The sequence below is a fragment of the Peromyscus eremicus genome, chromosome 23 (assembly GCF_949786415.1).
Source record: "Peromyscus eremicus chromosome 23, PerEre_H2_v1, whole genome shotgun sequence".
NCBI lineage: Eukaryota > Metazoa > Chordata > Mammalia > Rodentia > Cricetidae > Peromyscus > Peromyscus eremicus.
Window position 1 is genome coordinate 32,024,259 of NC_081438.1, and position 25,024 is coordinate 32,049,282.

Here is a 25,024-nt window from a genome sequence, read left to right on the forward strand (position 1 = left end):
GCCAGGATTATAAAGGGAGACCCTGTCTCAAAAAAAACAATAAACAAACAAATAAATAAATTAAAAAACAACAGTACTATATAACAGTGTGTGGTGGGACAGGTCTGTAATCCCAGCTACTTGAAAGGCTGAGACAGGAAGATCTCAAGTTCAAAGCCTGCCTGTACTACATGATACTCAGCAAGCCTGAGCAACTTAGCAAGACCCTATCTCAAAATGTATTTAAAAAATAAATGACTACAACCAGGCACAGCTCAGTGACAGCACTAAACAGGCATGTGTAGGGACCTGGGTTCAACACCCAATCCTGAAAACCAACAAAGCAGCAGAAAGCAGCAGCAGCAGCAGGGCAGGCAGACAGGGGCACTCTGAAACCTCGCGCCTGAGGGAATCCTTTCCCTGCTGGGGAACCACTGCTCCAGAAGTCCTTTCTCACCGCTTGTCTGTGACCTGCAGCTTAATTCTGCAGAGGTCAAAAGGCATCTGTCACAGAGATCTTGTCTCCAACCTATGACCCACACCTCCCAAAGAATGGGGAGCGCCCGCCTGACCAGCACAGACCGTGTTGCTTGATGAGCAGAGCCCATCAGACCCAGCACTGCAGTGAGAGCTGCTCCTCTGTCACCCGTGAAGGTTTCAGATGCAGAGTAGCGTTCTCAGATTCGCCATCGGAAAATCTAGTGGAGCAGGCGGTCCAGAATGGCAGTGAGTTCCAAATTTGGGGAGTAGGGAGGAGAAAACAAGAGCACGTTTTCAATCAAGAAGGTGCATGGCAACCCTCCAGCCAGTGTACAGGACCAGCCCCTTGAGCATTCACCAGAGCAACAGGGCACTCCCTTCTCCAGGCACTCAGGAGCAGCAGCCTAAGGGATAAATGCCCTGGGAGGCATCCTGCCAGTCCCTGGGACTATCTTGCCTCACTTGAGACCTTTAAGGCAGGGCAAGAGGCCTGAGGCTGACTTCTAAAAATGCACCGTTGTTTACTGGGAGAAAATGCAGACTGGCCTGGTTTATGGGATGTGACCCCAAAAGGAGCAGAGTATCTAGGAGAGTACTAGAGACTCACAAACCCAGAAGGGTGAAGCATACTCCATTAAATACCCAGGTTCTCTGGAAATAGGTCACTCAGTAAGCTCCAGCCAGCTTGTCCCTATGACAGATGAGCACAGGGCCAGCAAGATGGTTCAGTAGGCAAAGGCACTTGCCACAAAGCCTACCGACCTGAGTTGGATCCCAGGAACCAGGTGCAAGGAAAGAACGGACTCAGGCAAGCTGTCCTCTACTCTCCAAATGGGTGCTATGGCACTACACCTACACACAGAATAAATAAAGTGTTGAACACAGATGTCAGATTCCATGGAAAGGCAAGTATGCATGGAACAGAAAGGAAGAGCCAAACGGAAAGGAACTTTTGGAACCCAGATGAATGAGAGCCAACTTGAGCCAGAAAAGGCCCAGAGAGCTTTTGCAATGAAGAATGCCAGAAGGCACCCGGTTTTCATCAAGAACCCCAAAGACTCAAGAACAAGTGGTAATCATTTAACACCTGGAAGTGAAGGTGTCAGGGAAAGGAAGAGCCTGGAGGTGGAAGTCTGTTGGAGATGCCCTCAAGCAAAACCACATGACCATAGCAGTGGGTACAGGAAGTGCACTGGAGAATCCCCACACCCTTCATGCACTCATTAAGCTAGGTATGGTGGCTCACGTCTGTATTCCCAGTTCTTGGAAAGTAGAACTCCAAGTCTGAGCTACAAAGCAGACCTCACCTTGCAAAATTAAGAAAATAAAAAATAGCAGGGTGGTGGTGGCACATGCCTTTAATCCCAGCACTGGGGAGACAGAACCAGGTGGATCCCTGTGAGTTCGAGGTCAGCCTAGTCTACAAAGCAAGTTCTAGGACGGCTAGGGCTGTTTGTTACACAGGGGAACCCTGTCTCAAAAAACAAAACAAAACAAAAACAAGTAAATAAATTTAAAAGTGTGTGGGTGTGGCTCAGCTAGTACAATGCATACTTCTCATGCCCAGAGCCCTGGGTTCCATTCCCAGCACTGCATAAACAAGGTGAGATGGTGCAAATGTAAACCCATCACTCGGGAGGTAGAGACAGGAAGAGCAGAAGTTAAGGGTTGTCCTCAGTCACATAGCCAGGTCAGTCTGGACTAAAGGCTGTCCAAACAGTTTTTCAACAAACGAGGTCCTCAACACTCCAAACAGGCATCCATGAAAAGCCCACAGTCAACATCACACCCAGAGGTGAAAAGACAGGGTGCTCCCTAAGATCGAGAAAGAAGAGGACAGGCGGCAGTGTTATCTGACACTGTCCTGAAGTTCGAGCCAGAGCAATTACTCAAGGAAAGTGAGGGAAAGGTGTGCAGACCGGAAAGGCAGTAACAGTAGGCAACCTCTACTCTCAGCCAACTAGACTTCATATGCAGAACATCCTAAAGCACAACCCAGAATGATGGCTGGTAAATTCAGCAAAGCTGCAGGGTACACAGCCACACAAGGCCAGCTGTACTTCCACACGCTAGCAATGAGCAAGGTCAAACGGAATTGAGAATTCCACAACAGCATCAGAGGCAAAAAAAAAAAAAAAAAAAAAAAAAAAAAGCAAAGCCTTAGGTATTAATTTAACTACCCAAGGGCAGAACCTGGGTACTAAAAGCTACAAGGAAATGTAAAAAGGCCCACAAAGAACAGAAAGACTCACTGTCCTGAAAAGCAATGCTGCACAAATGCACTGTGGCCCTTGTCAATACCCCAAAGGCCCTTTCTGCAAACCTGGAGAAAACATTCCTCATTTTAAAAAATAACTTATTTTTATTTTATGAGCAGTGATTAGTGTTTTGCCTGTATGTATGTCTGTGTAAGGGTATCAGATCCCCTAGAATTGGAGTTACAGACAGCTGTGAGCTGCCATGTGGGTGCTGGGAATTGAACCCTGGTCCCCTGGAAGAGCAGCCACTGCTTTCAAGCACTGAGCCATCTCTCCAGCCCCGCCATCCCTCATTTACACTGAACTGCAGAAGATTCCAGAGAGCAAGTAAGTCTGGAAAAAGGAACAGAGCTTGGGAATCACGTCTTCAAAATGCAAGCCAAAGTGTTACTGGCGTATGGGCAGACGTACTCCAACAGAATGGCATACAGGGTCAAAGGTAAACCTTACATCTGACGCCAACTGACAAGGGAAGCGATTCCTTTTAGCAAATGGTGCTAGAACAGTTGAACTTCCATGGGAACAATGAAGTCAGACCCTCAAACATCATAACCCACAATGAACTCACAACAGATCAAAGACATAAATACAACCACAAAACTATCAAAACTTTCAAAAGAACACATACAGACAAGTCTTTGTGACCTAAAGAAACATGCCCCCACCGGGCGGTGGTGGTGCACGCCTTTAATCCCAGCACTCGGGAGGCAGAGGCATGTGGATCTCTGTGAGTCCAAGGCCAGACTGGTTTACAGAGCAAGATCCAGGAAAGGCACAAAACTACACAGAAAGAAACCCTGTCTCGAAAAAAAAACAAAACAAAACAAACAAACAAAAAAAGCCAGGTGGTGGTGGCACACGCCTTTAATCCCAGCACTCGGAGGCAGAGCCAGGCGGATCTTTGTGAGTTCGAGGCCAGCCTAGTTTATAGAGTGAGATCTAGGACAGGCTCCAAAACTACACAGAGGGGGCTGGAGAGATGGCTCAGAGGTTAAGAGCACTGGCTGTTCTTCCACAGGTCCTGAGTTCAATTCCCAGCAACCACATGGTGGCTCACAACCATCTGTAATGAGATATGGTGCCCTCTTCTGGCCTGCAGGCTGAACACTCACTGTATACATGATAAATAAATAAAATCTTAAAAAAAAAAAAAAAAAACTACACAGAGTAAACTCTGTCTTGAAAAACAAACAAACAAACAAAAAAAAAAAAGCCGGGCGGTGGTGGCGCACGCCTTTAATCCCAGCACTCGGGAGGCAGAGCCAGGCGGATCTCTGTGAGTTCGAGGCCAGCCTGGGCTACCAAGTGAGTTCCAGGAAAGGCGCAAAGCTACACAGAGAAACCCTGTCTCGAAAAACCAAAAAAAAAAAAAAAAAAAAAAAAAAAGAAAGAAACATGCCCCCCTAAGAAAAAAGCAGATAAACTGGATTCTCACTTTGAGCATTAAAAATACTCAAGAGGCAGGGGCAGGTGGATCTCTTAAGTTTGAGGTAGCCCGGTCTACATATGAGTGAGTTCTAGGCCATCTAGTGAGACCCTATTTCCAAACAACAACAAAAACACTTTATCAAAAGGATGGCCATGGCCATGGCCAGTTGGTGGTGGCCCACACCTTTAATCCCAGCACTCAGGAGGTAGAGACAGATGGATCTCTGTGAGTTTGAGGCCAGCCTGGTCTACAGGGCAGCCAATGCTACACAGAGATACTCTGTTCGGGGAACGGGGGAGAAGATGGCCATGGCTGGCAAGAGGGTTCAGTGGCTAAAGCACTTATAGCATGAGCCTGAAGCCCAGAGTTCAATCCCCAAGACCCACCTAAATTGGAAGAAGAGAACTCACTCCACAAAGTTCTCTGACTTCCACATACACATGCATGCTCATACATATCACACACAAACAAAATTGGGGGAGGGGGAAAAGGTGAAGCAAATCATGGTAGCAAACATCAGCAAACCAGGAGGCTGAGGCAGGAGGACCACGAGTTTGAAACCAGAATGAGATTTATAATCAGATCCTGTCTCCAAGAGAGACAGAGACAGAGGTGGGTGGTATTGCAAGTCATATATGTCCAGAATGTATAAACAACTTCTACAACTCAACAAGACAACCTAATTAAAAGACAGAGAAAGGCTAGGCATGGTGGACCAACATCTTTAATCCCAGCACTTGGGAAGCAGAGGCAGGTGGACGTGAATTCCAGGCCAACCTGGTCTACAGAGAAATAGACCTGAAGCAACAATCCACACACATCACTTGTGTCATCTGGGAAATGCAGACCAAAGCCAAAGATATACTTCACAGCCACTGAATGAGGGGTAAGTGGGTGGGCGGAGGGACGGAAGGAAAACAAGTATTAGCAAAGATGTGGAGAAAGTGGGCCTCTCCCACATTGTGGGTGGGAGTGTAAAACATGCAGCCGTTGTGGAAAAACAGTCTGGATGCTCCCCACAAAGTTAAACATAGAATTACCATGTGATCTAGCAATTCTACTCTGAGATCTATATTCTAAGAATTAAAAACAGGTGCTCAGGGGCTGGAGTCATGGCCCAGCCAGTACAGAGTTGGAAACACAAGCATGAAGACCTGAGTCTGACCCCAGGACCCACAGAACAAAACTGGGCACAGCAGCCTGCAAGTGTAATCCTAGCATCAGGGAGGCAGAGACAGGAGGATCTCTGGAGCTTGTTGACCAGTCAGTCTATTCCAAATTGGTGAGCCTTGGGTCCCAGTGAGAGGCACTGTTTCAAAAAATAAGGTAGCTGGGCATGATGCTGCAACGCCTTTAATCCCAGAACTTGGGAGGCAGAGACGGGCAAATCTTTGTGTCTGAGGCCAGCCTAGTCTACAGAACCAGGACAGCCAGAGCTACATAGTGAGACCCTGTCTTGAAGAAAACAAACAAAAAACAAAGGTAGACTATGACTGAGATAGTCACCCAGCATCATCAACCTTGGGCCTACAGGAAAGCATACATGCACACATTTGGAAACATGTTCAAGTACAAACTTGTTCCCATGATCCCAGCAACACTGGATAAATAACCCAACAGGTGGAAACAATCCAAATGTCCAATGATGTGGATAAACAAGATTTAACAGAGCCTTTGAGATGGCTCAGGTGGCAGACCTGTTTGCTACCAAACTTGACTTACACAGGTGAAGAAGACAACTGATTCCAGCAAGTTGTCCTTTTAACCTCAGCAAACATACACAGGCAAATTATTTTTTAAAGACTTAATAGGTCCACACAGTAAGAAAACTAGTCAGCCACAGAAAGTAATAGAATAGAGGCACATGCTTCACAGTATGGACGAACCTTAAATAAGATATCCAGAACAGGCAAATCTACAGGCTGTAAGCAGAGCTGAGGCTAACGGACAGGGAGGAGGAAAACGGGAGGGGCTGCTTGGTGGGTACTGGGTTTCCCTTAGGGTGATGAAAAGCTGGAACTAGAAGATAATGGTGATGGTTGCATAACACTGTATACAGTTTAAAATGGAAATTTTCACAACACACACACAGCACAAGGATCTGGGTTTCAACTCTGGGTCTGGCTGAGCTACAAAAGACCTGGCCAAAACAAAAACAAACAAACAAACAAACAAAAGGACTAAAAGGTGACGCAGAAGAGTCCTCTCAGACCCTCACGTGATTGGAGCAAGGGTTCAAGCATGTCACCCACAGTCTGGGCAGAGCACCATAACCTGCACACTGTAAGAGTGACCCAACCAGGCAGTTGTGGTGCATGCCTGTAATCCCAGCATTGGGGAGGCAGAGGCAGGTGGATCTCTGTGAGGCCAGCCTGGTCTACAAAGCAAGTTCCAGGACAGCCAGAACTGCTACAAAGAGAAACCCTGTCTCGATAAATTAAAAAAAAAAGTGACCCAGGCGCCGTGCCTGACCAAGGAAAACAGGAGCCATAGAAGAGCCAGAAGGTACTGTGACTATGCTCATGGAAGCCCTGGGTTCCAGCCCCATCCCTAGCACCATTGACCAGGGCGGTTGTGCACTGGGAGGTGGGGGCAGGGGTAGGAGCTCAAGGTCATTTTCTTCTATATAGCAAGTTCTAGGTCAGCCTGGGCTACCTGAGGCCCGATCCATAGATAGATGACTGACTGATTGATAGATAGACAGACAGACAGATAGACAATGCCCAGTTTAGTGGCGCACGCCTTTAACCCCAGCACCCAGGAAACAGACGCAGGCGGATCTTTCATAAAACTACATAGTGAGAACCTGTCTCGTAAAAAAAAAAAAAATCAAAAAAAGGAGGGAGGAGGGAGACGAAAGGAAAGAAAAAGAACATGAGGCTGGGGCTCAGAAGGGAGAAGAGTTCTAGAGAGATCTAAAACGTGCAACAGTCAGTCAAGTTAAAATGCCACAGTTATCTAATTAGGAATCTGTCCCGGAGGCGCGAAGCGCACGTCGAAGGACTGCACTTCACACCACTGAGCGGGGAGCAGCAAAGTTCCCCTAGCTGATGCCCGCGGGTCCCCGAAAGGCTGCATCCAACAAAGCTCCAGCGGGCCAGCCTGGTACTGTCCTGCGCGCCGGGCTGGGGGCAAAGGCAACTGGCTCCGGATAACCAGCAGGTGTAGGGTGCCCAGGCCAGGCACTCGCTACTCGGCCCGCGCCCCTCCCCGCACCTGCAGCACCTGCGCCCCGACAGGGCGCGCCCCCGGGATGGCGCTTGCGCCTGCGCGCCGCGACGGGTAGCAGAAGACCCCGGAACCCAACACGCCAGGGGTCCGGGGCAAGGTGGGACCAGAGTGCCAAGGCACACGGGACACCAGACTCGGGGCGCCCGGGCGCGCGGCCTGGCAGCGCGCAAGGCGTCGCGCGCGTCGTGGCCGGTTGACGGTTCCCACTTCGATCCGTCCCTGCCACCTACATCCCGCCGGTCCTCAGACAGTCCCCCAGTGCCCGCAGCGTTACCGCGCTGGCCCCCCGTACCCCCGCCCACTCCCGCTCTTGCCCAGCCCGCTCGCCGCAGCTCACCTGCCTCGCGCCGCCGCCTCAGGCCTCGTCCGCGCCGCCCAGGCCGGGTACCTAAGACTCTCCACAGCCACAGCCAATCGCGCGCCGCGCCGGGATCGAGGAGAGAGTGACGCAAACGTCCGTCAATCCCAGGCGCGTCTGCTGAAATTCAAAACCAATCGGAAGGCGACTGGCCCGCAAGGGGCGGGGAAAAGGGCGGGACGTATGGCGTCAGTGGGCGGGGCAGGCGCGCCGGGACAGGAGGGGCCGCGCCTAGAGAGAGGAGAAGCCTCTTGAGTAACGTTAGGATCAGGATTCTCCGCGGAGGCGTCCGCGCTGAGTTCCAGGCAGCGCTTCAGTGGACCCAGAAGACCCGACTCCTGATGAAGATGCGGTGGGCTCCCGGGCACCTCCTCTCCTCTGCTGCCTAGGTGCAGTGTTTGGAGGAAGCCCCCGACGCCCTGCCCTTGGGAGTTCGCCTGCCGGGGGGCCCTCTTGCGCAGTTTTGCAAATACTGTTCATTGCATTTGTTTTGTTTATAGATAAGATTTCACTCTGTAACCTTGACTGGCCTGAAACTTGCTACGTAGATCAGCCTGCCTCTGCCTACGGCGGCGTGCTGGAATTAAAGGCGTGCACCACCACGCCCCACTTGCTTTTTCCTCTTTTAGACTGGGTCTCACTGTGGCCTGGAATTCACTGTGTAGCCCAGACTGACTTCCAATTCGCAGCAATCCTCCTGCCTTGTCCTACCAAGCACTGAGATTACTACTAAGTGCCAGCACAGCTGGCTTCTACTATTTTTTTTTAAATGTGTGTGTGTGTGTGTGTGTGTGCGCGCGCGCGCGCGCCTGCAAAGGCCCCGGGTCCCCTGAAGCTGTAGGTTGCTAGGTGCCAAAAGTGGATGCTGGCAACCAAACCCCAATCCTCTGAATGATCAGCAAGTGCTCTTCCCGCCCCCGCCCCCTCCCCAGCTGCAAGTGCTCTTAACGGCTTAGTCATCTTTCCAACCCTTGGCTTTTACACTTCTATTTATTATTTTTGTTTTTTGTTTGACAGGGTCTCTCCATGTAGTCCTGGTTGTCCTGGAACTCGCTATGCAGATCTGCCTGCCTCTGTTTGGGACTAAAGACTTGCACCACCATGCCTGGCTAGCTTTTACACTTTTTTTTCAAGTTAACAGTCTTGAACTGGGGAGGTGGATCAGTAAAGTGCTGGCAGTGAAAGCATCCGGGGCCTGAGTTCAACCCCAGAATCCAAATTAAAAAAAAAAAGTCTAAGCCGGGCGGTGGCGCACGCCTTTAATCCCAGCACTCGGGAGGCAGAGGCAGGCCAATCTCAGTTGAGTTTGAAGCCATCTTGGTCTACAAAGTGAGTTCCAGGACAGCTAGGGCTGTTACACAGAGAAACCCTGACTTGGAAAAACAAAAGTCTAGCACTGTGTGCTTGTAATCAGTCCTATGACTGGAGATGGAGACCGGGATCTCTGGGACTTGCTGCCCACCAATTTAACTTACTTGGTCAGCACCAACCCAGTGAGAGATCCTGTCTCAGAAAACAAGGCGGATGGTTCCTGAGGAATGGCACTAGTGCACACACGTGTGCACACACACACATCGACACATACACAAGGCCTCAGTCTGTTGCCCAGGCTGTCTTGAAATGTCTCATGTTCTGTCCCAGTGCTGGGATTACAGGCATGCACCGGCACATCCAGCCTGCTGCTGGCTGTTGATAGTCATCCATGCTGCATACACTTGCCTCCTTATATGGCAAGTGTTTGACAACGTGTTGATGTGTTCCATTGGTAAGTTGAGGGACTTCTCTGTAAGTAATAGACATTGGAGGATTTCAGGCCACAAGGATATTTGTGGCAAGCATTTAAGTCCACTACTAGTAAAGTGGGTGGGTTTGGCAGGGCAGCTGGCTGGCTCCACAGGCCAGAGCTGAGCCCTAGGCCAGCCGCTGGACATCTGGGTTTTGTCAGTAGACGCTGTTATAAAAGAAACACTTGTGCATTCAGAGGCAGGAGTCTGTGTGGAAGATTTGGCTTAGTTTTGTCTTTTTTTTTAATTTGGCTTGTTTTATTTTTACTCATATTTTATGTGTGTGTTTGTTTGCATTGTGTGTGTGCATTATGTGTGTGCCTGGTACCCACACAGGTCAGAAGAGGGCATCAGATCCCCTAGAACTTGAGTTACATATGGCTGTGAGTCACCCTGTGGATGCTGGGAACTCACTGTGGGTCCTCTGCAAGAGCAGTAAATGCTATTAACTCTAGCCCAGGATTTTTGTTTTGTTTTTGTTTTTGTTTTTGTTTTTTCTTTTTTTTCTTTTTTTTTTTTTTTGACAGGGTCTATGTAGCCCGGCTGCCCTGGAAGTTGCTGTGTAGACTATGCTGGCCTTCAATTTACAGAGATTCACCTGCATATACCACCACCACACCTGGCCTTATTATTATTATTATTATTATTATTATCAAATAGGGAATCAACACTGTAGTCCAGACTGGCTTCATGATCCTCCTCCTTCTGCCTCTACCTCCCAAGTCCTGAGATTACAAGTGTAAGTAAGCCACCACAACTGGCAATTTTTTTGTTCTTTTATTTTTTTTTAATTAGCTTATTTTTCTGTTTTTTTTTGAGACAAGAGTCTTATATACCCCAGGCTGGCCTTAAATTTGATACGAACTCCTCATCCTTTAGCCTGAAGTGCTGAAACTAAAGGGATATTCTGCTACCCTAAATTTAAGCACTGCCGGTGATTAATCTCAGGGCATTGAGCCGGCCGGTGGGGTGGTGCAGCCTTTAATCCCAGCACTAGAGAGGCAGAGACAGGCGGATCTTTGTGAGTTCGAGGCCAGCCTGGTCTCTAAAGCGAGATCCATGAAAGGCGCAAAGCTACACAGAGAAACCCTGTCTCGAAAAACAAAACAAAACAAAAAAATCTCAGGGCACTGGGCATGCTAGGCAGACACTCTGCTAGCTCTATACCACCAGCCAATTCTGGCTCTTTATTAGCAGCTGCATCTGGTGGCTGGGGCCTGTCATCCCAGCAATCTGGGAGGCTGAAGCAGGAGAATCCCAGATTCAAAGCCAGCCCGGGCAGTTTAGTGAGACCTGGAGACGGGTGCTAACGGCAGTGCCGCGCTTGGTCCAAACACCAATCTTCATTTGCATGAGCGGTTTCCTGTGATTGGTGCAAATACCCTTCCTCTGGCCACGTAAGTAGGCTGTAGGACCCACGTGGCAGGCCCGCCTAGGACATGGTCCTGTGTTACCATGTCCAGTGATGCCGCAGTAGACCCAGTAAAAAGCTGTTCCCACTGGTCCTTTCTCGTCTGCTGTATATAGTATGGGGTGAGCGTGAAGACGAGTGGTGGAAGCAGAAGCAGTGGAGTGGCATCGGCGGTGGCGACAAGAGAGCTTGGCAATGCACTGAGCCCCTGAGGCAGCAGAGTGGGCAGCATGGCTACAGAAACTGGCAGAAGCTGCTACAAACCGCCTGTAACTATGACAGAAGCTGCAACATTAAGAGGCACCTGAACCGCAGGGCAAGGTGCAGCCAGGGCAGGAAGGAAAAGGACGGGTGGGGAGCAGAGGCCGAAAGACAGAAGCCTGCAGTGACCAAAGAAGGGAACCCACAGGCCACAGTAGCAGGAAATGTTCCAGAGAGCTGCCAAGCCGGTAGGGCCAAGGGTCCCTGACACCACAAGCTGGGAGCTATCATTCTGGCTGTGGAGGATTATAGAATCCCAGCTCCCAGACCCTCCTAAGAAACTACAACCCCAGCTGCTTCCAGGGGGACAGAGGAATCCCAACTTCTTAGGTGTATATGAGAGCTATAATAGACCACACACTGGGAATCCCAGCCTTTGGGAGGTAGAGGCAAGAGGGTCAGGAGTTCAAGACCAGCCTCTGCTACACAAGCTCTCGTTTCAGAAAGGCAAAATAACACCAGAAAGAGCTGTAATAATTATAGCCCCCAGGACCCTGCTATCCAGCATCCGTGTGACATGCAATAGTGGATGTCCCCTGTTGCCACTTCCTGCTGCCATAACTGTAGCCATAGCCAAAACCAACTTTTTTTTTTTTTTTTGAGACAGGGTCTCATGCAGCACAGGCTAGCCTTGAACTTGCTATGAAGCTAAGGATAACTCTGAACTTCTGATCCTCCTAATTCCTCCACCCAAGTCCTGGGATTAGAGATGTGTACACCATCACGCCTGGTTTATGGAGTATTGGGAAGGGAACCCAGAACTTCTACCCTCCCTCTACTCAATGCTCAGGCCCACTTTTTTGTAATTTTGTTTTGCTTTGAAGAGCAGCAGCCTGTGAGTAGCTTCTCCTAGCCCAACACTGCTGACTGGTGAGGGTAGTCCCTCTGAGCTCACACCTCCACGTTGGCACCAGATCAGTATTTCAGTTGTAAACAGAACCTGACTCCAATAGCAAGGAGGCTGAGAAACCCAAGCTGGAGGCTTGCAGCCTCCGGAGGCAGCGCTGCAAGGGGATCAGAAAGCTGGGCGGGCAGAGACCTGAAAGGAAGGTCAGCTAGCCCAGGATAGCCCTTTCTCTTAAGGAAGCAATTGGACTTCCCTGCTGGCTGGCTGGGGCAGGAGGTACCGCAAAGGAAGTGGTTGGTTTGCTTTTTTTTTTTTTTTGGTTTTTTTTTTTTTCTTTCTCTCTTGCCCTTGGTGGTTCCCTGCAGAGGTCTAGGGCGTTTCCTAGTCCCAGTGTGGTTCTGGGTGTGGCAGGGAGGGGCACAGCAACAAGTCAGTTGAGAGGAGCCTAGCCTCGACAGTGGAACCCCACACAGACTGGTGGTTACGGAGGAACAGCAGGGTCCTGAGTTCCATCCTTCTTAGCACCCAGAGCAAAAGTCACACAAAACCCACCTGCCAATAATCTTGACTGACAAGGGGCTTTCTTTGTTTGCTGTGCTAGGGATGGAACACAGGGTCTCCCATAAGCCCTTGATAGGTGTAAGCCACACTCCCGCCCTCTTTTTTTTTTTTTTCCTGCTCTTCAACGCAAAACAAAATTACAAAAAAGTGGGTCTGAGCATTGGGTAGAGGGAGGGTAGAAGTTCTGGGTTCCCTTCCCAATACTCCACAAACCAGGTGTGATGGTGCACACGTCTCTAATCCCAGGACTTGGGTGGAGGAATTAGGAGGATCAGCGGCGATTTTAGGCAAGTGCCCCACTACAGAGACACATCCTATTCTCGTTTTTAAATTTTTTTTTTTTTTTTTACCATTACCCTTGTTGGACTTGTTTCTCTCCTACCTTTACGAGAATTCCAGTTGAACTGATTCATCCAGGGCACGGTAGCACACTCTTTACTCCTAGCAGTCGGAGGTAGAGGCAGGCAGAACTCTGAGTTCCATGCTAGCCTGCTCTGTGTAATGAGTTCCAGGATGGCCAGGACTTCAGACTGAGATCCAGTTTCAAAACAAAACAAAGCCACAAACAAAAAGGAGCTGATTGCTTCCTAGGCTTGTACACCTCTACCTGCTAAGCTGTCTCACAGGCTGGAGGATTCTAGGTTGGTCCCTTTGCCAGGGAGCTATAGCCACAGAACTCTCTCTTTTCACTTTTTATTTTGAGACAGGGTCTCTCTAGGTTACTCGGCTGGCCTAGAACTCACTCTGAATCCCAGGCAGGCCCTGAACGGGTGAGCCTCCTACCTTAGCCTTCCAGTAGCTGGAACTACAGGTATGAACCCATCGTGACACATTAGCAAACTGCAAACCGAAGTTTAAAGAAAAAAGTCACACTTATGTTGATTCTACAAGGCTGACTAGAACTTCCATGATCAGAGAGTTGGGATGTTGCAGATCCATACCCAAATCATCCCGTGCTTTCTTTAGCCCCTTAATAGACATTTCTTACTCACCTCTGTATTTGACCTAACATCCTACAGTTATTAGGTAAATCCTTTTGAAATGGACTAACAGACCCCTGGCTTCCACCCAATCCAAAGCTTAAGAATGTCACCAGATAACATTTGAGGCCTGTAATAGAGATGTCCCCACTTTGCCATAACCCTCTTATCTGTTTTCACCACTATATTATATTATATTATATTATATTATATTGTATTGTATTGTATTATATTATATTATATTATATTATATTATATTATATTATATTATATTATATTATATTATATTATGTTTTGGGTTTTGAGACAAGGCCTTGCTATGTTGCCTTAGCTGGCCTGGGACTCACTATGTAGACCAGGCTGGCCTCAAACTCAGACTTGAACTCAGAGATCTGCCTGCCTCCTCAGCCACCTGAGTGCTGGGATTAAAGGCATGTACCACTCTACTCAGCTCCACCAATATGTTGTAAAAGTGTTTTGATTTTGTGTTGATAAAACCCACAGAGGAACACGTAGGGGCCCCCCGATTCTTTGTAGAAGGATTGCACTTGAGCTGAGTGTCATGGTGCATGCCTGTATTGCTAGCACTGGAGAGGTAGAGGCAATAGAATTGTTGAAACTTGGAGGGTAGCCTAGTCTACACAGTGAATTCCAGGCTAGCCAGAGGGACAAAGTAAATATGGCTCACTGGTATAAAAGCTCTTGCTCTTGCAGAGGACCTGGACTCAATTCCCAGCTCCCACATTGCGGCACACAATCATCTGTTAAGTCCAGTCCTAGGGGATCTGGATACCTGCATCTCATCTCAGCAGGTACCAGGCACTCACGTGGTGCACAAATGTACATGGAGGCAAAACACTCACAGACACAAAGTAATAAAATAAATTCATACACACACACACACACACACACACACACACACACATACACACACATACAAATTTCAAAAAAACAAGCAAGAACGAGAAGCGTGGCTCAGAAGTTAAGAGCACTTGTGAAGAACCCAGTTCAATTCCCAGCACCCACATGGCAGCTCCCAACCATCCGTAACTCCAGTTCCAGGGGACCTGACGCCCTCTTCTGACTTCTGCAGACAGCAAGCACACGGTGGTGCACAGATATACACGCAGGCCCAACACTCATACACATGAAATGAAAGAAAATTCATGAGGCTACAACAACAACAAAAGGTTTGCGTCCCAGAAACAGAACAAGCCCTGCCGACTTCCTTATTTCTCTGTTTGGCAAACCTCTGAAAGGGTACCTGGCCTCCCCCAGCCCCTGGCCAGAGCTCTTGCTAACCAAGCTGCTGCTGCAGTAGGCTTCCAGAGGCCAAGGCCCTAGGACTGTCTGAAACCGGTGTGCCTCAGTTCTCTGTGCCGTTAGCACCTGGGCAGCTACATCACTGAGGGCAGCTCCCTGGCTCTCCACCACGCCAGGCTCCTCCCTACCTTCCATACAGGCTCCTAGTCACTCTCTGATCTTCTTGGCATCCCCAACTTGACCCCTCCAGGTTTGAACTCCTGGGCTCACCTTGCCCTCTCCTCTTGGGGTTTTCTTCACAGCACTCAGTTAAAACCAGTTTCTCCCACTCCTTGATCCGAAAGACCTTTGCCCCTCCCACAGGTCAAGCACTGGCATCCCTTGTGCCAGATCCAGTGCCGGGCAGGGTGAGTGGTACAGGGCTATAATATAGCACTCAGGAGCTTGAGACAAGAGGATTGCTGTGACTACAAAGCCAGCTTTAGCTACATAGGGAACTCCTGTCTCAAAGAAAAAAAATAGCCAGGCTGTGGTGGCACACGCCTCTCATCCCAGCACTCAGGAGGCAGAGCCAGACAGATCTCTGTGAGTTCGAGGCCAGCCTGGTCTACAGAGTGAGATCCAGGACAGACACCAAAACTACACAGAGAAACCCTGTCTCGAAGAGAAAAAAAAAAAAAGCTTGTTTCTAAGTCTGACAGCCCGTGCTCCATCCCTGAGACCCTGAGACACAGTGCAAAGAGGGAACCAATTCCTGCAAGCTGTCCTCTGACCTCCACACATGCACCATGGCGCATGCACTCCCGTACGACATGCTTGGTGCCCTTGAAGGTCAGGAGCATGGAGACACGGATAGCTGTGAGCCACCATGTGGGGGCTGGGGATTGAGCCTGGGTTCCGTGAAAGAGCAACAAGTGCCCTTAAATGTTGAGCCACCTCTCCAGCCCCTAAAATTCTTTTTTCAAGAAGAGAAAGAAAGAAGGGAGGAAGGGAAGGAAAGGAATAAATTAAGTCACTTTAAGCTCCCCACTCAGAAGGAACTCCTTTTGGGCACTTTTTGGTCTCCATTTTGCATGGGATCTTATGTAGCCCAGGCTGTCCTCTTGCCCTAGTCTCCCCTTCATGAGGCTCACAGGCATTTGGCACCATGCCTGGCTCCTGTAATCATGTGAGGTCCATCCTTAACACAGGTGGAGTCTGTGACTTCTGTCAGACTTTTGCTTTTCTACCTAATAGTGTGTGCCCTGTCAGCACAGCAGAGAGGAAGAAGAAACGTCCTAGGCAAACATCCCCATTTCAAAAGGCTGTGCCCACGAAGCGGAGAAGACAGTGGATAATGTAGGTGGAGAGAGGAGGGGAGCACCCCACAGGGCTTAGGCAAATTTCGGAAGGCCGGAAGCTGTACAATGTCGAGTGGGCAGAGTGGCGGAAGAACATCCCAGAATAGGCATGGGACTGAGGAAGGGTGAGGCTAGGGGCATGCCTGGCGTCCCAGGGATTAAGCAGAGCTCTGGGCTGAAGCAACTGTGCCCTCTCACACTCGGGCAACTGGCAGGATGCGCCGGCCCAAGAGCCAAGATCTGGGTCCTCCTCTGCAGAGGAATGGGCATCCTTCCCCGTAGGCTCTCAGAGCAGGTACAGGCTTCCCAAGCAGCTGATTCCTGAGTGTGGCCCCTAAGGAGGTCCCAACATCTTGCAAGAATGATACCCAAGAGAGTCTGCTTGGATACTGAACTCTGGAGAAAGGCTTGGCAGGGAAACTGAAATAGAAACCAGGGCACCACTGGTTTCTAAATAGGGAACTCCATGGACCCTGCAGGAAGGGTCCAGGGACTAAGATGGATCCACAGTCTTTTTGTTTTGTTTTGTTTTGTTTTGTTTTTCGAGACAGGGTTTCTCTGTGTAGCTTTGCGCCTTTCCTGGAACTCGCTTTGTAGACCAGGCTGGCCTCGAACTCACAGAGATCCGCCTGGCTCTGCCTCCCGAGTGCTGGGATTAAAGGCGTGCACCACCACCGCCTGGCTGGATCCACAGTCTTAAGGGAAATATAAATTAAAAGCCCATGAATAGCTGAGTGTGGTGGCACAGTCTGTTAGTTCTAGCACTTGGAAGGCAGAGGCAGAGGGAGCTCCGTGAGTTCGTAGACCAGGTTACCCTTGTCTATGTAGTGAGTTCCAGGATAGCCAGAGCCAGAGCGACATAGTGAGACTGTTCCAAAACCAAGCAAGCAAACAAACAAACACCTACTATGTGCCTGGCCTGGGGATATGGCTCAGTTGGTAGAGCACCTGCCTAGCATATAGAAAATCCTGAGTTCCATCCCCAGCCCCACAGAAACCAGGCAAGATGGCACACGCCCATTACTCTAGCATTTGGGAGCTGGAGGCGAGAGAGCCGAGCAGACGCCGCCGTAACAGGCTGCTCAGTCTTCTGTCAGAGATCAGGCCTCAGTTTCAGTTTCTTGAGACTGAACACGTCACTTCTTGGCCATCCCCTACAGTAACTCAAGGCAATGACCAAATAGGGACAAATCCTCTTCCCACCCGCCTCCCTTGGAACTTGAACAAACTTGCCCAAAGATGGTAAAACTGTAACTAGCCAGCCCCTGCTAGCCCTCCCTAGCCAATTAGAAATATACTAACATAGTTGCCACTTGCTTAAGCCAATCATAGACAGAAGGACCTTAGAATTTCTTTAGCTGTCTATAAAGGAGCCTGCAAGCTTTTCTCAGGGTCGCCGTTTTGCCTTTGTGTCAGATGTGTGGCCCCAGCATGCTGGAACTCTTATTCTTGAGATAATAAATGCTCTTGTTGATTGCATACGTGGATGGTGGTCTTTTGTGGAACAACTCTAGGACCCTAACAGAGGCAGGGGAATCAGGAGTCCAAGGTCAGCCTTAGCTACCTAGCAAGTGTGATTCTAGCCTGGACTACATGAGACTGTCTCAAACAAAACAAAACAACAAATACAAATATGAATGAATGCAACAAACCAAACTACATTATTTTGAGAACATCACAGAGAAAAAAATATGTAAAATAATTAATTTTAGGACATTTCACTTCAGTGGAAGAGAAATGTTACTTTACTAGTTGTATAATAAATGAACCACAAGCAGAAAATGTTTCTGACAGAGGTATAGCCTATGTGAATGGGTGTGTTAGTGCCACTGTGTGTACGTGGAGGTCACAATTTTCAGGAGTCAGTTCCCTTGTTCCACCATGTGTATCCCTGGGATGTAAGGCAGGCCGTCAGGTTTGGTTCAAGTGCCTTTGACCGTGAGGCCATCTCATCAGCTCCTCAGTATATTTCGTTTCTAGTTTGTCTGTGGGTATTGGTTGTTGCTGTACTAAGTACTCCAGGCCAGCTGGCCCGTGAGCTTGTAGAGGATTCTCCTGGATCTCCCTCTCATATTATCCTAGGAGTGCTGAGGTTACACAAGTGCCACAGAGTAGAGCTTCACTTTTGTGGATTCCTCCGATCAGAACTCAGGCCACCAACTTCTGTGGCAGGTGCTTTCCCTGCTGAGCCATCTTCTGGGTTCTTCTGAGACAAGGCCTAGGTAGCTTAAATTGACCTTGAACTCACTGCAAGCTTCTTGTCTTGGGCTTCTGAGTCCTGGGATTATAGAGGAGGGTCTGAATGCTGGGTCAAGCTGTAGCCTTTGAAATTGATTTACACAGGGACCCTTGTATAACACGAAATCAGAGAGACAAAGGAACAAGCAACTGTCATGTCTCACCTTGTCAACTCCATGAGTCCTCTCGCTGAAATCTTGAGTCCTCACTCGAAAGGCTCCAGCCTAAAAAGCTTCAGCTGAAAAGCTTCTAGTTCCTGTCTCCTCACGCCTTATATACCTTTCTCTGCCCAGCCATCACTTTCTTCTTAGTGCCAGGATTAAAGGTATGTGTGCTTCACAAGTGTTGGGATTAAAGGTGTGTGCCACTACTGCCTGGCTCTGTTTCTCTCCTAGACTGGGTCAATCTCATTCCAGGGTGGCTTTGAACTCACAGAGATCAAGAGGGATCTCTGCCTCCCGAGTGCTAGGATTAAAGGTGTGTGCTACCACTGCCTGGCATCTATGTTTAATCTAGTGGCTTGTTCTGTTCTCTGATCTTCAAGCAAATTTTATTAGGGTACACAATATATCACCACACCCTTGAAATGTAAACTTTCCACATGTTCTAACTATAAGAAGTGACTTTGATCATGGAAAGGAAAGGCTGTCTGTATGGAGTTGGGAGGTTGTGGGGAGGCAGAGGATGGGGGTAGGACACAAATGTGTGTTACTCACTTTGACACAGGCCCTTGAGGAAGGTTAACAAATGGCTGGGTGGGGGTGATGCACATCTTTAATCCCAGCATGCTGGGGGCAGAGTCAGTATGAATTCAAGGCCAGTCTGGTCTAGGTAGTGTGTTTCAGGACAGCTGGGACTACACAGCGATCCTCTCAAGGAAAGAAAAAAAAGGAAGGAAGGGAGAAGGGAAAGAGATGTTAACAGAAGCAGGTGGGGGTGAGTGTCCCTCATCTGAAGCCCCAACACACCACTCTTGACACTTACCCAAGCTGGTCTCCCACTCTCTCCCTCTAAGCCACATGGAGGCATGCAGGGCAGCCTCCTTAGTGTTGACATGCCAAGCTTGCTCTTGCTCAGGGCATTTGTTCTAACTCAGCTGGTACCCACAGAACTGGCAGCTGGGATCCCACCAAAGGGATCCACTACCCTGAGCACACATGGGTCTTCCCTTCCCCGAGACATGGGCCAGGTCAGGCCCAACTGCGCTCGCTGCTTGCTCACCCACTTAGGGGAGAGATGAGTGTTCTATTCGCTCTCGCCCATCTGTGTATGTATTTTAAACTCTACACTGAAATAGTTTAGGATTTTTTTAAAACACAAAAATAGCAAAAATTGGTACAGAGTCTTCCCATCTATTCTGCTTGGCTTCTTGTAATATTAACATGTTACATAACCAAGGCACAAGAAGTGACAGACACCAGGAATATAATTTTGGCCACAGGACAATTGACAAAGACAGATGCAATTCAGAGCTGATGACTTCCTTCCTGTGTGTGTGTGTGTGTGTGTGTGTGTGTGTGTGTGTGTGCACGCGTGCGCATACCCTAATGTGAATGTCTATAGAGGCCAGAGGTCGAAGTCAGATATCATCTTAATTGATATCCATTTTTTTCCCTTTTTTTTTTTTGTTTTTTTGTTTTTTTGAGACAAGGCCTTACTGTGTAGCCCTGGCTGTCCTGGAACTCTCTCTGTAGACCAGGCTGGCCTCGAACTCAGAGATCTGCCTTCCTCTGTCTCCTGAGTGCTGGGATTAAAGGCGTGCACCACCACCGCCCGGCAATATCCACGTTTTAAAAACAGATTTTTATTATTTAACATTCTAATTACGTATATGTCTGCATCTACACGTGGGTTTGTACATGTGAGCGCAGGTGGCCTCAGAGCCCAGAAGAGTGTGTCAGATCTCCTGGAGTCACAGGAGGGTGTGAGATGCCCGGCATGGGTGCCGGGATCCAAACCAGATTCCTCTGGAAGGGCAGCCATCACTCTTAGTCTGAGCCATCTCTCTAACTCCTCTCCATCTTATTTTTGACACAGCCTGTCACTAAATCTTGAGCTCACAGATTTGCCTAGACTGGTTGGCCAGCAAGCTCAGAGATCCTCCTGTCTGTAACCCCGCCCCCCAGTGCCGGGGCTATCAGGGAAAGGACGAACTACTGCACTAGCTTTTATGTGGGTACTGGAGACCTGAACTCAGGTCCCCATGCTGTGCTACAGGGACTTTCTGAGCTGAGCCATCTCCCTGGCTGTTTTCCTTTTTCCTTTTTTCTTTTGGGGACTGAACCCAGGGCCTTTTTTTTTTTTTTCTTTCTTTTTTTTTTTTTTTTTGGTTTTTCGAGACAGGGTTTCTCTGTGTAGCTTTGTGCCTGTCCTGGAACTCACTTGGTAGCCCAGGCTGGCCTCGAACTCACAGAGATCCGCCTGGCTCTGCCTCCCGAGTGCTGGGATTAAAGGCGTGCGCCACCACCGCCCGGCACCCAGGGCCTTGTAATGCTAGGCAAGTGCTCTGCCTCAGAGCTACACTCCAGTCCTCATTTTCACTTTTTATTTCTTTTTCTTTTCTTTTTTTTTGTTTTTGGTGTTTCAAGACAGGGTTTCTCTGTGTAGTTTTGGTGCCTGTCCTGGATCTTGCTCTGTAGACCAGGCTGGCCCTGAACTCATAGAGATCCGCCTGGCTCTGCCTTCCCAGTGCTGGGATTAAAGGTGTGCGCCACTACCGCCCAGCACTTCTTTTTTTGAGGAAGGGTCTCACTACGTTGCCCAGGCTAATAGTCTTGTACTCATATGTAGCCCAGGCTGGCCTTCATTTTGTGATCCTCCAGTTTCAGCCTCCTGAGAAACTGAGAGGACAAACCTGTACCACCATGCCCTGTGCACCAGTTTTTACATGTTTCCTTGGTGCAGCTATCTTAGTTAGGGTTTCTATTGCTGTGACGAAATATTGTGACCGAAAAGCAAGTGGAGGAGGACAGGGTTTATTTGGCTTACACTTCAGCATTGCTGTTCATCACTGAAGGAAGTCAGGACAGGCACTCAAACAGGGCAGGGTCCTGGAGGCAGGAGCTGATGCAGAGGTCATGGAGGGAAGCTGCTTACTGGCTTGCTCCCCATGGCTTGCTCAGTTCACCTTCTTATATTACCCAGGACCACCAGCCCAGGAATGGCACCTCCTACCATGGGCTGGGCCCTCCCCCATTGATCACTAATGGAGAAAAATGCCTTACAGCTGGATCTCATGGAGGCATTTCCTCAACTGAGGCTCCTTCCTGTCTGATGACTCTAGCTTGTGTCAAGTTGACACACAAAACCAGCCAGTAGAGCAGGCTACTCCAGAATCCCATGCTGCCCTGAGTTCTCAAGTCTCCTTGAGTTCCCATCGTTCTTACAACAGTCTCTCAGCAACTAGAAAAGCCCAAAAGCCCTACTGTAGAACGCCCGGCATTTGACTGGTTTGTTTGACGTTCCCCACAGTTAGACTGAGGTTATACATTTTGGGCAAAATACCATAGATGTGATGTGATGTCAGCAAGTGATATGTGGGGACATGAAGTCGGTATGTTTCACCAGGTGAACACATTGCTGAAGTGTGCTGCCTAGATTCTCCACTCAGAAGTTACTATCTCTCCTTTTGTTGTTAACAAATATCCTAAGGGAGATATTGAAACTATGTAAATAATCTCTTCTGCCCACATTTTAGTAGTCTTAGAAGCTCTTCCTGTAGTCACTACTGCGGTGATTGTTTCCCTAATGTTTACCTTTTTTAAATTTTTTTTTTTTTCTGTGTTGTCCTGGAACTCACTCTGTAAACCAGGCTGGCCTTGAAATCAGAGATCTACCTGCTTCTGTCTCCTGAGTGCTGGGATTAAAGGTGTGCACCACCACCACCTGGCTAATGTTTACTTCTTGGTGGAAGCAGAGATTGAACCAAAGTTTCACCAGTAGCATATGGTAGTCAAGGGCTCTACCACTGAGTCACACCCCAGCCCCTCACTGGAGGATTCTAGGCAGGTGCTCTACCACTGAGCCACACCCCAGCCCCTCATTGGGGCATTCTAGGCAGGTGCTCTACCACTGAGCCACACTCCAGCCCCTCATTGGGGGATTCTAGGCAGGTGCTCTACCACTGAGCCACACCTTCAGCCCCTCACTGGGGGATTCTAGGCAGGTGCTCTACTATTGAACTACATGTGTATGAGTGTTTTGCCTGCATGTAGGTATGTGTACCATGTGTGTGACTGGTGCCTGTGGAGGTCGGAAGAAGATACTCAACCCACTGAGACTGGAATTGTGAGTGGTTGTGAGCCTCTATGTGGGTACCGGCAACCAAAAGCAGGTCCTCTGCAAGAGCAGCAGATGCTCTCAACCACTGAGCCCTCTCTCCAGCCTCCCCTGCCCCTTTTTAAAAATTTTAGATTGTGTGTGTCTGTGTGCAAGCGGACAGATGGTAAGAGGACACCTTCCTTTCATCATGGGCCCTGGGGACTGACTCAGGTCATCAGGTTTGAGTGGTTTTGCCAGTTGTCTCTTGGGCTCACCTAGCCCTTTTTACCCTTTATATTGAGGCAAAGTCTACCATTGTCTAGATTGGTCTTGAACTCGCTCTGCATCCCAGGCTGGTCTCTAACTTTTAACCCACCTGCCTCCGCGTCCCCAGTGAGTCTAAGGCTTGCACTGCTAGGCCTGCCTTGTTTGCATCGCCATGATCTTGTGTGTTACTTTCCATTCTTCTGCAGTACTGGGGATGGAAACAAGGTTCTTGCTCAAGTTAAGCAAACATGATGAGGTTGCATCCCCAGCCTGAGTTATTTGGGCTCCAGTAATTTTTGTTGTTGTTGCTGTTCCAGCCTTGGCCACCAGGGGGAGCTAGGTTTCTCTCCCAATCCCAAACCTTTTTTTTTTTTTTTTTTTTTTTTTTTTTTTAAAAAAAAAAGACAAGGTTCTACAAAGCTGGTCTTGAACTCCTGATCCTCCAGCCTCCATCTCCAAGTGCTAGGATTACAGGAATTTTACAATGCTACTAGTTCAAACATTTTTCCTTTTTAAAAACATTAAATTGCATTTATTTGTGTGTTAGGGGAACATGCCCATGCCAGTCAGTGTGTGAGGGGGTAGGTCATAGGATAGCTTGGTGGAGTCAGTCAGTCTTTCCCTTCTATCACGTGTCCAGGGATTGAACTCAGGTTGTCAGTTTTGGTGACAGGTGCCTTTACTCCTGAGACATCTTGTCAGCCTTTTCCTTTTTATCCATTTTTTCTGTGTGTCATCGTGTGTGGGCACGTTACTGCACATGTGGAGGTCAGCAGACTCCCCTATGGAGCTGGCCTCTCCTTTACCTTTACATGGGTTCTGGGGATTGAACTCCGGCCACTGGGCTTGCTTGGCAAGTGCTTTTCCCCACTGAGCCATCTCACTGGCTCTGACATGCTAAGAAGCCCGTTTGTGAGTGATGGCCTTTAATCCCAGCACTTGGAGGCAGAGGCAGAGGCAACAGATCTCTGAGTTCAAGACCGGCCTGGTCTACAGAGAGAGTTCCAGGACAGCCAGTGCTACACAGAGAAACCCTGTCTCAAAAAACAAAAACCAAACAAAAGAGAAGCCCATTTGTTTACACGTGGTTGACTCAGGGCTTTCGATTTTCAGAAGGAAGTGGGGGGCATGACATGGAGAAGTGAGTGGGGAGCATGGCAGGCAAGGCATGGAGAAGGAAGTGGGGGGCATGGCAGGCATGGAGAAGGAAGTGGGCTCCTGTCCTCATTTTCTCACCTCCACCCCAGGAGGCATCTCTTCCAACTTAGCATTTTCCCTCCAAAAGGAGGCAGCTGGTGAGATGGCTCAGTGGGGAAAAGTGCTTTTGGATAAAATTCCATGGTGCAGAGAACAGGCTTGAGAAAGTGCTCCGCCTTGACGGAGGTGGTTCCACGGTGTGTGCGCCTGCCTATACTCATCCAATTGCCCACCCTAACTTCAGATCAATAAAGCAGCTCAACATCACCACTGACCAACTAACCACTCTGGGACTCACCTCCCAGAATCCAAGCCCAGCCTTTCTGTTTGGAGCACTGGGAAACACGCCCACACCATGAGCAATTCGTCTACAATGGCCTCAGTGTGCAGCTGGAGCCCCAGAAACAGCTGAACAGGAAGGTCCACGAGGCCTAAAATACTTACTGTGGATGCTTCTGCAAAGATGCTGAGCTGCAGGGAGTGACTCAGCAAGTAACACCCCTGCCTTAAATGAGGGGCTGGGGGGTGGCTCAGCGGTAGAGCACCTGCCTAGAGTCCCCCAGTGAGGGGCTGGGGTGTGGCTCAGTGGTAGAGCACCTGCCTAGAATCCCCCAGTGAGGGGCTGGGGGGTGGCTCAGCGGTAGAGCACCTGCCTAGAATCTTACATTGAGGAGCTGGGAGGCATGGCTCTGGGGTAAAACACATTTGTAAAGTTTTGAGTTCTATATTCAGTAACACACAATAAATAGAGAAAATAAAATGCCTAGTGCTTGGGCCAAAAAGATGGCTCAGCAGGTTGAGGTGCTTGCTGCCAACCCTGCCATCCTGATTTCAATCCTCAGGATGCATACAGTGGAGAGAGAATTGACTCCTTCAGGCA

At 49.0% G+C, this 25,024-nt stretch overlaps 1 protein-coding gene across 2 annotated transcripts in view; it reads right to left on the reverse strand.

The window, feature by feature from the left end:
• Sun1 (Sad1 and UNC84 domain containing 1) overlaps positions 1-7,831 on the reverse strand; it is a 47,441-nt gene extending 39,610 nt beyond the window's left edge. Inside the window, exon 1 of one of the 2 annotated variants that reach the window (XM_059249632.1) lies at positions 7,715-7,831. The gene's annotated coding sequence lies outside the window, so the exon portion shown is untranslated. The remainder of the gene's footprint in view (positions 1-7,714) is intronic. The other variant, XM_059249622.1, reaches the window with a different exon arrangement.
• Between the last annotated feature and the right edge of the window lie 17,193 nt (positions 7,832-25,024).